This window comes from Dendrobates tinctorius, unplaced genomic scaffold, assembly GCF_039654945.1.
Source record: "Dendrobates tinctorius isolate UK_male_01 unplaced genomic scaffold, ASM3965494v1 ptg000162l, whole genome shotgun sequence".
Classification (NCBI taxonomy): Eukaryota; Metazoa; Chordata; class Amphibia; order Anura; family Dendrobatidae; genus Dendrobates; species Dendrobates tinctorius.
Genome location: NW_027361829.1, coordinates 54,010,423 through 54,026,177, shown reverse-complemented (window position 1 = coordinate 54,026,177; position 15,755 = coordinate 54,010,423). Strand labels below are relative to the sequence as shown.

The window sequence follows — 15,755 nt, the reverse complement described above, 5'->3', positions numbered from 1 at the left end:
TAAGCTTGTGGCTGTTACAACTAAGGATGCCTTTCTACTCATTTTCCTCTGATTACTAGTGTAAAATAATCTGCCATTGCTGAGCAGTTGGCAGGTGCCCACATGCATGAGATAGATGCTGACAGTGAGTTTTACTAACGTAAAGCTTATCCAGTAGTAACAGGACCAGCTTTTAAGAGAATCCAGCCGGCTGCTTTATGGTGATCTATTTGTACAAGCGTCACCAGCATAGGCAAGGAATATGAGGAATATATCCAGATCTCTACCATGGGTTAGAGACCGGAATGTATCACCTGTTGGCTGCAGCGTCTAGCTGATAAATATCATACCTGTAAATGAGCTATATTTTTTATCCATTGACAACCCCAATTCCCAAAAATTTGGGACGCTGCTTAAAGTGTAAAGAAAACAAGAATGCAATGATTTAGAAATCACTTATAGCCATATTTTATTCACAATTGAACATAGGACACAGATCAGAAGACGAAAGTTAGACATTTTTCATTCCATTTGAAAAAGTTAACTGATTTACAAATTGATGGCGGCAACACATTTCAAAAAAAGATGAGACACTGTTAACAAAAGGCTAGAAAAGTAAGTGGTATTAATGAAAAACAGCTAGAGAGTCAATTTTCAAATCAAGTTATATGACTATGCATAAAAAGAATGTTTTAGAGAGGCAGAGTCTCAGGAACAAATATGGTCAGAGGTTCACCAATCTGTGAACAACTGGGTTTAAAAATTGTGGAGCAATTTATGAATATAAAATGTTTAATGGTTAAATATTTCTCCATCTACACAAAATCATGAAAAGATTCAGAGATTCTGGAGAAATCCATGTGCACAAGTGACAAGGCTGATGGTCAATATTGGATGCTCATGATCGGTGGCCTCTGAGGTGGTACTGCATTATAAACAGGCATGATTTGACGGTGCATTTCACTGCATAGGCTTAGGAATACTTCCAGAAATAATTATGAACATGGCCTTCTGTGCAATTCATAAGTGCAAGTTAAAGCTCTATCATTGTCTGGGCCAAAGCGCATGTGCAATGAACTGAGATAAAATGGAAAACTGTTCTGTGGTCAGATGAATCAAAATTTGAAATTCTTTATGGAAACCAGACGTTGTGTTCTGCGGACTCAGAAGGACCATCCAGCTTGTTAGCAGCGCACATTTCAAAAACCTGCATCTCTGATGGTATGGTGTTACTTTAGTACCTATGGCGTAGGTCATGCTAAGCATTATATTTCATAGAGAAGACCTTGCATATTTCAGCAAGACAATGCTGAACCACATACTGCATCCACCACAGTAGTATGGCTTTTCAGAAGAAGAGTTTGGGTGATGAACTGGTCACTTGCCGTCCAGACCTTTCACCAATAGAAGACATTTTGTGCGCTTTAAAAGAAAAATGCAGCCAAAAGATCCAGTACTGTTGACCATCGAGAATTCTACATCAGGCAAGCATGAGACAACATTCCTTTGCTAAAACGCCAGAAATTGGTCTTCTCACTTCCAAGATGTTTTCAGACTGTTGTGGGAATTCTGGCCTTGTCCCGACTTTTTTTTAAATGTGTTGTTGCCATCAATATTTTAATTTGTTATTTTTTTTAAATGAAATGGAACATGCCTCACTCTCAACTTCTATTGTGTGTTCTGTTGTGAATAAAATATGGCTATAAGAGATTTCTTGCATTCTTGTTTGCTTTACATTTTACACAGCATTCACACTTTTCTGGAAATTACATTACATTATTTGATTTTTTTTAAAAATAAATCAGACATTTATGGTATAATTTAAATACTAGTGGGATTGTCCTCATGCTTGCTCAAGCCTTTTTTATGGTTATTCTCATGCACAAGTTTTTTTACGCTTCTGTGTGATTAATAGTTTTGCACTTTAAAAAAAACTGCAATTTTTAAAGCACAATTCAATGGTGTCTTTAAGCACACACTGGACCTGAGTTTTCATGAAATAACATACACTTTGCTAGACAGGTCATGCTATGTTCCCATGATGAGCTTTTGGTGAGTTTTTGACACTGCAGAATTTCTGCACCTATTATTTAAATGAGGTTACTTGTTGTTTTTTATTGCATTTTTCTGTGTGTTTTCTTTAACATGCGCTTTTATCGTGTTTTTGACGCTGTATTTTTGTCTTTTTTTGGTGTGTGGTGCTTTAAATAAAGCTGCTTTGTTGTTTTTGATACTTCCTGTGTTTGGCTTTGATAAAACTTTATTAATATACTTAGGTGTGGATTACATGCTTATGTGCAATTTTTACCTGTGGATTTTCCACTTCTAATGCAAGTCTATGGGAAAATCTGCACAGAAGACTCAGTGTACCCACAAGAGAAATCGACATGTTGTGGATTTCAGACACACACAGCCGGTCAGTTTACTTTGAGTAAAAAAAAGCAAAGTGGGCATGATATTTCTATAAATCCCATCCCCTTCGCTGGAACTGTTAGACGCTGCGTTTTTGACTTTGGAAAATCTGTAGCGTCAAACATGAACCAAAAGCTCATTTTGGGAACTTGGCCTTCAAGTGGATTTTCTCCTTGAAATTAAAATGTAATGGAAAAATACACAGCATTTTTGCTATGTGCAAACCTGGCCTTACAATAATAAGATGGAAGAAAGTGTGTTCTTTTAGAATATAAAGTAATTTTTTAAAGAATATAAAGCATCTACTGAGATTATAATCTATACAGTTCATTGAAAGAAAAGCAGGAATAGATTTAGTCTTATCCTGTAGCCTACAAAATTGCAGAAGGGAATTAGGATAACACCTTAGGGTAATATCCTAATGTTTTCTAGGTCTTGCATAGAAATTGTGATATATGTTTGACATGCGGCATACCTGCGTATATTAAATATCACTTTGACCTTTCAACCGTGGAAAGAAAGTGGACTTTTGAGGCATTTCATTTTCGGCCATTTCTTTGAGACCCAGGTGTGCCTCTTTGTCTGCCTTTCAACCTAACTTTGTGGAATTGTAACTCAATATTTCTCATTTTCATACATCACTGCCATTATAATGCATCCATTATAATGACTTGACTGTTGGAATCTGCCTACATGAAGTTGTGGCAGACAACCTAATATCAGTTCTCTGTCATTTCTTGGTGGATTATGGTGCAGTTTTGTGGAACTCTTCTTTTTTCTGAAGAGTGATACATAGTCTGTAAGCAGGATCCTTTGCCTCCTCCTGACACTGATTGACAGCTTTCACCCCATGCATATTTAGGGTAGGTTCATACCTTAACTATTTGGTGCAGACATTTCTGCATCTCTTGGCAAGATAAACACAATGTTAAATTGGTGCTTTTTTATGCGGTTTTTACTCGTGTTTTTGTTGCAGATTTTTCCCACTCAAGACTAGGTTCACACTAAATGTTTTTGCTGCATTTTTTTAATGCAATTTTTTAATGCCAGTTTTCAGCTCCATTTTACAGTACCAGCAAATCCTATGAGATTTCAGAAATCTCATGCACAAACTTTGTTTTTTGTCATTAGTATTTTGTGCTTTGCATGTTTTATTGGACATAGAGCATGTCACTTCTTTCAGCGTTTTTTCAGCTTTTATTCACCTATTGACTTGATTGGGTTGTGAAAAAACGCTGAAAAAACACTCCAATAACACAGGTATCATGTTTTACTGCGTTTTATCTGCCAAAACCTGATTCTATGGAATAGGACTTTTTTTCAACACTAAACTGAATCAGCACACACAAGAGACAAATCTAGCATGCCAAAACCGCCGCAAAAAAACCCACAACAAAAACCAAGGAAAACGTGCTTTTTTTTCTGCAGCTTCTTTCCTGCCAAAAGATCAAATTTTGCAGTAGAAAAAACAATGAAAAAGCTCTTAGTGTGAACTTACCCTTCGTATGGGTGAAATCTGCAGCAAACACACTGAAAGAATTGACATGCAAGAAGGAAAAAATAAGCACCGTTTGCATGAAAATTCAGGATTGTCATTAACTTTGCTGGCATCAGGAAACCCTTAGTTTTTTTTTTTTACAAATTTGCCTGAAGAAAATGCAACAAATGTGCACCAGCCCTAACTGGGAAAGAACTGTCAATCAGCATTAAGCCGGGGTCACACTTGCGAGAAACTCGCACGAGTCTCGCGTCTCAATACCCGACACTGCCACCGGCACTCGGACCGGAGTACTAAGCTGCATAGAAATACATGTAGCCGCATGTTCCGGTCTGAGTGTCGGCGGCAGTGCCAGGTTTTCATGCGAGAGACTTGCACAAGAATCATGCAAGTCTCTCCCAAGTGAGTATGAGCGCTTAGGGTGTGTGCACACGCTGCAGATTCTGCTGCGGATTGATCCGCGCGGATTTAGCAAAATCTGCAAATAAATCCGCAGGTCAAAAGACCTGCGGTTTATCTGCGGATTAGCCTGCGGTTTTGCCCTGCGGTTCATCACTTCTACAATGGAGGAGATGGTAAACTGCAGCGGAATCTGCAGAAAGAATTGACATGTCAATTCTTTCTGCGGATTAGAAACCGCAGCAAATCCGCATGGAAAATCCGCACCGTCTGCACTGCGGTTTCCATTTCCCATAGGCTATTATGGTACTGTACACCGCAGCAGAAACTGCTACTGATCCGCAGCAGAATCCGCAGCGTGTGCACACACCCTTAGGGAGAGTCCACAGCTCATGAATTTTCCAAACTCCTAGTTTCCAGCACTTGCTTCACGCTGCAATTAATGAACTGTACATTTCACAAAGCTATGACATATTGACAGATAAATGACGCCCAGCTAAAATCAGGGCAACCTTTACTACTAGGCAGCACGAAGACGGTGATGGGTTCCCTTACAGCAGCGATCCCCAACCTGTAGCTTGGGAGCCACATGTGGCTCGCGGTTCCATGAATTGTGGCTGGCTACTGTCAGTCAGCTTGGTGCATTAGCTCCACGTCTAGCAAACAGGTATGAAGAGTACATCTCAAAATGGTGAATTTTGTGAGTAGCCCTGCACAGAAGTGCAGACCTGGATGCACATATACTGGTCTTAGGGTATGTGCACACGTAGTTTTTAGGTTGTGCGGATATTGTTGAAAAATCCGCAGGACAAAAGTCCTGCAGTTTACCTGCGGATTAGCCTGCGGTTTAGCCCTGCGGTTTCACACCTCATAATGGATAAGGTGTGAAAACGCAGCAGAATCCGCACAAAGAATTGACATGCTGCAGATTGTAACCCGCAACAAATCTGCGCGGAAAAATCCACAGCATGTGCACAGGGTTTTTCAGTTTACCATTAAAAACAATGGTACTGTACAACGCACCTAAATCTGCTGCGGACCCGCAGGGCCAAAACCGGTGCGGATCCGCAGCAGAATCTGCACCATGTGCACATAGCCTCAGGGGTTTAGAGATGTTTTAGGCATGGTACGCTGGAGGATGGTACTACCTGTTAGAGGAGGTGCTCAAAGCTGGATGTGACAGTGTGTTGTGAGTCCTTGATGAGAGAATACTGAATGGGGGTATTGTGGGAACCCCTGGATCTCAGTGCACTGCTTTGGAGTGATTTCTGTAGTAAAGCTTTGGTTATCATTATACCTGTAATGGGGGCTTTGATTGACACTACTTTGATGGGGGTGGGAGCTGGATGTGGCTCGCAACCCTTTCTCAGTGCTGAATGTGGCTCTCAAGGTCAGAAAGGTTGGGGACCCCTGCCTTACAGCTTCATTGCTGGATTCTAGTGTTGCTCCAATGTAACAAATATGGGTCAGTGGGAGAGTTTCTTTATTTTACTGCCTTTGTTACAAGCAAACTTGTTTTGAAAAGACATAGTAATGTGTTTGACTTCTCTCCAGTCATTGGCTGCAGGATGTCATCCTTTCATGGTATCCCCGGGTGTATTGTGGTGTACATGCTTTATTATCTCCAATCAGTGTTGTGTACAGACATTTCCTGCAAAAGAAAATTCCTTCACACTGCAGTCTCCCCCAAGACCCTACTGCTGAAAGAGCAGCGAACAACTGAATTCCTAGGTTCTGAAGATAAAATAATAGTCATAAATAATAATACAAAGTAAATAAACAGTAATGAGTTTCTAAACTGATACACATTCTTAGAGAACCCTGTTGTTGTCTTAAATATCTGTAATACAGGGCCCATAGAAGCCTATAGGCTTATACTATGTCTGCTTGTGTGATTACAATGCTGTATTACAGAGGCATCCAAACCCTAGAAATATTACTTCTAGTGGAGAACGCTGTTAGGCTATGTTCACGTGTTGCGTTTTTGCTGCTTTTTTTTAATGCAAATTTTCAGCTGCATTTTATAGTACCTGCAAAGTCTATGAGATTTCAGAAATCTCATGAACACAGCTTGGGTCTTTTATCGTCACTGTTTTGTGCAAAACCTTGGTTTTGCAGCATGTCACTTCTTTCAGCTTTTTTGCTGCGTTTTTTGTGCCAAAACCTGATGAAGTAGAATCAGATTTTTTTTTGTGCACGAAACTTTATCAGCATGCACAAGAGACAAATGTACCCTGATAAAAACGCAGCAAAAAAGCGCACCAAAAATGCAGCAAGAAGCGCAGCAAAAAGCAAAACCTGAGATTTTGAGATAAGTTTCTTACTGCCAAGAGAACAGGTTTTGCCATAGGAAAAAACCTAGCAAAAACACAGCGTGGGAGCAGAGCCTTACGATGACAGAGCTATGCAGAGACTCACCTATGGGTACATAGATAAGGCATCACAGTGTACACAGAATTGTTGTGTTCATGGGTCCTAATAGTTTTAGATGAATAATTTTAGTGAATGGGAATTTGTCATTTCTCACGCATACATTGACGTTTTTTAGCCTATTTGCTTTTCCTTTTTTTTTTTTTTTTTTTTGTAGACAACACACTTAGCATGAGCTTGTTAGTGGCATTTTTTCACAATGATGTAAGGGAAATTACAACATATGCATATTAAGCTTTCAGTTGTACTGCAAATTACCTCTTCAGAGAGAAAGAGGACTAGTACTCTACTGCTACCTAGTGGAAGTAGCAATTCTAAAAGTCAATATCGACCCTTTACAAGCTTTGCCATTTGACTTAGGGCAAAAGCTAAACCAGAATCTCAATTTTCAGGCGTGGTGTTTCAGGGAATTGCTCTTTCTCAATGCAAAGTTGAGATCTAATTTGGCTAGTTGAGAGGCTTAAGGCTGAGATCTAAGGGACCTGGCTTGTCACTCTCCACAAGGAGAAATGTTACCCATTAGATCCCAGTCTTAAGCCTCTCACCTAGCCAAATCAGATCTCATACTTTGCACTGACAAGGGGCAATACCCCAAAACATTATGTCTGCAAACTGAGATTCTGGTTAGGCTTTTCTAAGTCAAATGGAAAGGCTTATTTAAAGGTTGATATTGACTTTTAGGATTGCGTCTTCAATTAAGTGGTGCTAGAATTCAAATCATCTTCCTCTCTGAAGAGGCAGTTTGCATATTTAATTGCACAGAGGAGCATACATGGCATATAAGTCTCCTCACTCTGGCATGCCAGGCCAGGTATGTCACTCTCCACAAGAAGAATCGTTACCCCTTAGAGTAAATATACAGGTATTTTTCCTCTACCTGAATATAATGTTGCTGTCTTTCTTTCTCCGTTGTATATAGTGGGAGCAAAGAGCTGTGATAAAACAAATTCTTAATAATTTTGCGGATGATGAGGCTACCTTTTTGTAGTTTACTTTCTTGCTTACATGGTAAAGCTATGCCCATTGTCTCCCATATCCTCTGTATATTTACATCTCCACCATCACAGTTTACCAGAAAATAATTACCTGTTAGATGACACGATGTATTGTTTGAGGAAAAGTCTTCAAAATGTCACAGATTTATCATTTACGATTTTGTAATTAAAGACAGATTCTATAACGAGAGTAGATGGACAACTCATTTTGCACACGTTAATCACATTACTTTTAATGAGTTGCAGACCATTATGCAGAGGAATGAAAATACATTCAGTTCCAGGGTAATTTTAGCAATAGCCTTGTAAATTATTGTGTACCGTATACAGTATTTTTTTAAGGATGAAATAAGGATCATTGCTTATTTATAGCTGCAAATCTTTGGATCACTGGTGCAAATAGTCTGTTTCGTTTTCGTTACAAAGCTCTAAATGACGATTAAAACGGTCGCTGGTGTGAGCTAAAAATAATTGGCACCTACATTTTTCATTTTAAGAATTAAAGCCAGGGTCTTGCTGCTGAGAATATGCAAACTTTGTGGGGACAAGCCATGGTAGTAACAATTGTTCATCCTCATACAATTTGCACATACACCTGATTGCCACATGTCAATGAAATTGTAGTGAGCACCAGTCTACCAGCCAGGTTATCGATCAGCACACGTTACATGATTATCTGCTTGTGTGATAGGGTCCTTACTTGTAGGCCCTCTTATACTGGCCAATTGCCCAGACAAATTCCTATTTTTTGGGCCACTATAATTGATCAGTGTGAGTGAAATGATGCCTTAAAAATGAGTCTGTGCCTTGATCGCTACATGTAAATGCCACTCATTCACATAATAGACATTAATGCTGCTCAGACAGGATTTGCATGTTAATAAAAAAGCCTTTAGCTTAAAATTTTAGACTTCAATTAATAGTTAGTCTAGATTTTAAGTTCATTATATGACATAAGGTTTTTGTCCTGAAGAAGGGGACCTATGTGACCTTGAAACGCGTTGACTGCTAAACCTGTTCAGAATAAACGATGTTAAAGAATTAATCTGACATCTTGGATCTTTCAGCAGCACAGGTTTGACACATATGTTCCTCCACTTGTTGAATAAGTTCATTATGTGAATCAGAAAATTATTATTCACTGGCAGATTTAATATAAAGGAGGGTGTCCAAACTCACAACGTAAAATGTGGAGAGAAAGAAGCATCGGGCTTATTTTTATTTCAACATGGCTGATCCTTCTCCCCCTCAGCCAAACCACAAATGTATATATATGTGTGGTAGGAATAGCGGGAAGAGTAGGGGTTGTTAAAAAGTAATCAGTAATCATTGTTTGCTCATAATTTACTTTGTATGGTTTACGCCCAACAGCCCCCAAAACATTTGCGCTTAAGAAATATAAGGTATATGGTACCTAGTAGCAGATGATCCCTCTCTTAGACTGGTTTCACACTTGCGTTGGGCAGAGCTGCGGAGGACTGTGTACTTCCTCCATTAAGCCCCGCCCACTGCCACACCTCTTCCATTCAGCTCCGCCTACGTCGGCATGCGTCCTGCGTACCTATCTTTAACATTGAGTAGGCAGGCCATGCAGATGTAGGCGGATACCTCCTCATACGTCGTTTTGACGCTGCGCCTAACTGCATTGAAGGCAACGTGTTGCATTTTGTTGTGGTCGGCGGACGCGTCAAAACAACGCATGCAGAGGCATCCGCATACATCCATCGGCATCCATAGGGAATCTAGATGGTGAGACCCATTGGGGATAGTGATGATAATATTTGTAAAGTGCTGTGGAATTAATGGCGCTATATAAGTGAGTACAATAAATAAGCTGTATGCCAAGTCTGCATGCATACTGTTGGATAAATATCCTATTGTTAGGCCAAATTCACATAAGATGGTGAATAATTTATGTTCACAAATTAATCTATTGATACATTTGACAATTTCAGAAACATTTGCCTTGGTGGAGTTTATTCTGCTTGTTTTTATAGTGCCATCATCACTGTCCTTATTGGAGCTAACCCACACAATCCCAAGGAGAGCATATAAACTCATTGTAGATGTTGTTGTTGGTGGGATTTGAGCCCAAGAGCCAAGTGCTGCAAGACTACAGTGCTAACCACTGAGCCACCGTCCTGACCAAGTTTGTAGAGTTTCTTATATTTTCGGAATTCTCCTTTGAATTCCACGTTTCCATCTTTCCCACTGATAAAATTATAAATGTATTACCCTATATTTGTAGAGCTTTGTCATGGAAGAACTTTGTATTGCCTGTAATATTTTTTGGTTTTCTGATGAAACAAGATATCTGAAAATACCAACCCCCATACCCTTATCATTACCATGACAAACACAGAGGCATAGCTGTAGTACTGAGTTACAAAATATGCGAAAAAAGTAGAATGATGACACTTGTAATAGGTTATATCTAGCAAACCAAAAAATGGAGAAGTTCATATATTAGGCTTACTATGTAGTTATTGCTTAGTTATTATTGGTATCATTTAGATTATCTTTAACATGCTATATGAGACCTCCTATAATTAATTCATCCTTTATACTTTATGCGGTGCTGGATATTGCCAAGAGGTCTTCCGAAGGCCTGATACCAATTTAAGACATGGAAAAGTTAAGTTTGAGTCCAATTATTAAATCTGTGGAGACCATTCCCACATGGTTGTGTAAATGGTAGCTTCATCCTGCGTTCTTTCATCTCTTTCCCTGCTCTCCTGGCTTGACAGTTGAAAAGCTCTGACTGTGCCACACAATGGTTTGATTGGTTTCTCTGGGGGAGGCTTTTCCCTGCCTCATCATTCGCCAGGCAGGTGGACCAGAAAGTCTCTTGATTCTTTTGTTGCTTCTCAAAGTCCGGGGGTCTTTGACTGAATAAATCTGCCGTCATGGGATAATTTGCTAAAAGGAGACTGAAAGATTTGAGAGAAAAGCCTCACTACTTGGGTGCTGAATTAATGAAATAACTTGGGCCCAGGAGTTTGCAATTGAAAAATCACTAGGAATGCAGTGAGGGGCGGAGACCGACTTCAGAATGCAAGTCTTTTATTCCCCATAATAAGCTATAAAGGCTTTCTGTGATGTAGCTAAGTAAGTTGGCTTGTCTGGCCTCTGGTTATTTGCATTTTAACACCGTAGGAAGGGAAGCCCTTTGCGAGAATAAAAGCCGCTTGCATGCAGCGTCTACTTACTCATTAGATTATTGCAAGGGGCTAGAAAGAATCACACATGACAGAACTTAAGGCTGAGTTAACCCTGGATGAAAAGTAATTTACAGATAGTCTGTCCTTAGCCATATTTGTAGCCCCGATAAGGTTTCATTTCAGAATGGATAGGCGACATTTCCCCTAACGGACCCATTCTGCGACACCTGTGATAACAGCTCTCAGATCCTAATTGAAATTGGTTTCAAAATGGATTTTCACTTTCCTCTGTCTGAGAAAAATATTGAATGGGCTCCAAGCTGCCACAGAGAATCTTAGACTTTGGCGTTAGGAGCAGGAAGCCGGGATCATCTTTCAAAACAGTGTCGATGACATGTCAGTGCGGCTATAGGTCTTATTAATGAACTCATTGATCATTTGATGAGGGTGATAATACACAGGATCCTTCCGCTTTTTCGAAATTAGGTCTCCGCAAACAGTTTAAGTGGAATGCAAGAAAAAAACGGACAGAAGCTTGTAATGAGGGGAACGGCTCCTTATAAAACTGAAAAGTGATTTCAAGATAATGATGAAGGTAATGACTATTATTATTATCATTATCATCATCATATAATTAGCTCACAAACTCTCTCTTGTCCCTAAGTTCCGGAATGCGGCTTTTTTTTCAGATAGGGATAGGTTTTCATAGGGTTTTCATAAGGGAAATGTTACGGGCTTCTCATATTTCACTTTGAATTGTCTCTTAGGTGTTTCGCCATTCTCTGTGCTAGCGTGGGTCAATTCATCCCCTATTCAGTGCTTGAAAGAAGATCTGTGATCAAAGGCTTTAGTGATGTCACTGATCTCTGGTGATTGATTGGGAACAGAAGTTTTGCAGCATTTCGCATGTCTTCTTTTCTTATCACATCAAATCCATTAGCATCTCATTTTTGAGCTCTCCCAAATTTAAGTTGCCTATGTTTCATTTTTTAGTCTTTTAATGTTAAAGTCAACTACAAATACGAGGGCTTAAGAGGATTTATCTCATTCAGCTTTTCGCAAAACATAATTTACTACCTTTCACATTTGTTAATTTTATATATATATATATATATATATATATATATATATATGTATGTATATATATATATAAATAGGTGTCTGTGTATATATATATATATATATATATATATATACATATTCTACATCTATTAATATCATTGAATTTTATTTGTACTAGTGATTACTGTATATGTATATCCCTTCACTCCATGCTTTATATATATTACTTTTTTTTAATCAGATACATTTTTATTTATGATAACAATTACATCATATACATGACATCAAGCAATTGTTCACATATAAACATGTTTTTATAAACAAAAACAAAACTCCTCCCTCCCTTTTCCCCCCTATCCCCCCTCCGAGATCCCTTCAGTGCCTTCCCCGTTCCTTATATATATTACTTACTAGCTGAAGAGCCCGGCGCTGCCCGGGCATAGTAACTGACTGTGGTTAGTTATAGCAAATTATAATTATCCTCCATCCCATAGTCCTGAGCCCATATACCCATCATACATATCCACGATCCCATAGGCCCGTGCCCATATACCCATCATGCATATCCTCCATCCCATAGTCGAGTGCCCATATACCCATCACACATCCTCCATCCCATAGTCCCATGCCCATATACCCATCTCACATCCTCCATCCCATAGTCCCATGCCCATATACCCATCATACATATTCGCCATCCCATAGTCCCGTGCCCATATACCCATCATACATATCCGCCATCCCATAGTCCCGTGCCCATATACCCGTCATACATATCCTCCATCCCATAGTCCAGTGCCCATATACCCATCACACATCCATCCCATAGTCCGGTGCCCATATGCCCAAAATACATATCTTCCATCCCATAATCCCGTGCCCATATACCCATCACACATCCTCCATCCCATAGTCCCGTGCCCATATACCCGTCATACATATCCTCCATCCCATAGTCCAGTGCCCATATACCCATCACACATCCTCCATCCCATAGTCAACCATTATGACATCATAATGAGCGGCGGGGCTTGCAACCTATGATGACATCAGCGTTGCCATGGTAACCATTATGACATCATAATGAGGGGCGGGGCTTAATACACACACACTTTTTCCCCTTTATGTAGATGGGGCAAAATTGTTTTGTGAATTGGAACGCGCGGGGTTAAAATTTCACCTCACAACATAGCCTATGACGCTCTCAGGGTCCAGACTTGTGACTGTGCCAAATTTTATAGCTGTAGCTGCGACGGTGCGGATGCCAATCCCGGACATACACACATACATACATACATACATTGTCACGTCACCGTCAGACTCGGGGCCTGCTGTTCCGCCCTCAGCCACTAGGAGGCGACGGACTGTCACGCCGCCCTCGGGCTCGGGGCCTGCTGTCCAGGCCTCGGCTACCAGGAGGCGCCGGACTGACATGTCATCGTCGAATTCAGGGCCTGCTGTTCCGCCCTCAGCCACTGTGAGGCGCCGTGGCTCGCGCCCGAGTAATGGCGGCAACAGTGAAAGGGCTTCTGCGCAGGCGTCTAGTGGACACAGACTCCGCTCCTCTGTCAGTCATGAAGGGGTTGGTGCATCGTCATCAGGTCTGGTCCTGGGGCGGTCCTGATGACATCATCAGCCCGGGAGCCTGTGAGGGATGACCTGATCCCTCAAATACCTTTGGACTGGGCTTGCAAGCCGCCGGATATATTCTTGGTTCCCCTGCGTGTTACTGTGTGAATTGCTGTTGACTGACTCTGACTTTTGCCTGGACTTCTGACTCTGCTTCTGCCTAACGATTCTGTACCTCTGCGACTCTCCTGGTTTATGACTCTGACTTCGGCCTGGATTCTGACTCTGCTTCTGCCTAACGATTCTGTACCTCTGCGACTCTCCTGGTTTATGACTCTGACTTCGGCCTGGATTCTGACTCTGCTTCTGCCTAACGATTCTGTACCTCTGCGACTCTCCTGGTTTATGACTCTGGCTTCGGCCTGGAATCTGACTCTGCTACTGTCTACTGTTTTTGTACCGTTGCTGCCTGACTGGTTTAGTCTCGGATATCATTGCCTCTGTGTCCTGTATTGGAACACCTTTCTGGCGACCGTCCTGCTCTGGTCATTGCTCCTATTCAGACAGTGCCTCCTGGGCTCTGCTATAAATCCACATCCCTGTATAGGGGTAAAGGGTATCAGTGTTTCTCGGGGTGCTGTCTGGCTGCAGTCCAGACCGCAGGCGTCACATACATACATACACACACACACACTTGAGCTTTATATATTAGATTTATATTTCTGGTTAAGGCCTTTTAGCTGTATTACCTTTATTTTTTAGATTAGTACCTCTTATTTAATTTTACATATATGAATAATATTTATCAAATAATAGATAAATCCATAATAGCAGTCTGATACAGTCCCTGCCCTGCTCCAGTTGATTGACAGGTCTCTCCCTGTGTACACACATTGGAGAGACCTGTCAATCAGCTGGAGCTGAGCAGAGAGAAGCTGGCCAGGGACTGCAAGAGTCTAGTCAGGTCTCTTCCTATAGTTCCCGTCTGGTTTTTCAAGCTGTATTATTTCTGAAATTACACTGTTTCAGTCTGCAGCCAGGCACTTATTAATGCTGTCTGTGGCTGGAGCATCATGAACTTAATTACAGGTTCTTTTTAATAAATTATAACCTCTATCTGGGCAGACATTCAGGTATACAATTCATTTGTTTTGCTTAGCTGAGGAAGGTTTTTGAATTTAGTGGTTATTACCCACCAAAAGTGATCCAAGGACGGACAACCTGCAAGTTCAACTGGGAATTCTGGTCCTTCTCCTCCAACAGTACAGAACACAATGGGCTGACATGCTCATAGCAATCCACTACCAGGAGGGCCATTAATGGGCACGTGAGCACCAGAACTGGTGAATGGAGCTACGTTGTATAAGGAGATCTGGTCTAAGTCACTTTTTTATATGGGCTAGCCAAGTGCAAGAGAGATGGCACCACGATTCCAAATGAGAAGGATGAAAACCATCGGAAACAGAGTGATGCTCTGGGCAATGTTCTGCTGGGAAACCTTGGGTCCTGGCAGTCTTATGAATATTACTTTGATCTATACCACCCACCTTTACATTGTTGCACTCTATTCCCCTTTATGGCAACAGTATTCTCTAATGTCAGTGGTCACTTTGAGCAGGATAATACATCCTGCCCATACTGCAATGAATATTCAGAAATGGTTTTAGGCACATGACATAAAGTTCAAGGTGTCTTTATAGTAACGCTTCACTTTTTAGTACAAAATTACATTATATTGACAGAATATCATATTCTATTAGCAAATATCATTCAGTGGGAATCCTATAGGCACTCAGATAGGGGTGTGAATAATACCTGGACTCCCCTGGGTGTCACTCTCAGCCAGTGGTTGTTCTTCAGATTTTATATAACTTATACATAAGGTCAAATGTAAAGAGTATATTAGATACTAAGTTCTACAGTGAGAACACCATGAAGGATACAGTATGGACTGGTACATGCAAATTACATCAGTCCCCAGAAACGGTGCTCCGGACAGTTTTCTGTTTACCGGTAGTGATTTTGTTAGTAATTGTTTTGATTTTTTTTTTTAGGAGAAATGTTGTTTAATTCCACAGCATGAGAAACACAATGGAACAAAAATATTATTCAGAGCAGCAAAAAGTGTCAATAAAGAAAAAGTTTCTTTATAATAATCACTCCAAAGTAGAAAAGCTTGAAAATTGCATTTGAGTTGACTTGATTGATACATATGTGCTGCATAAATGGTGGAAAAACAAGGTGAAAATT

General features: G+C 40.5%; 1 protein-coding gene across 4 annotated transcripts in view; it reads left to right on the top strand.

Moving 5' to 3' along the window:
* Positions 1-15,755, top strand: part of GLI3 (GLI family zinc finger 3) — a 318,573-nt gene that overhangs the window by 23,542 nt on the left and 279,276 nt on the right. The window lies entirely within an intron of this gene.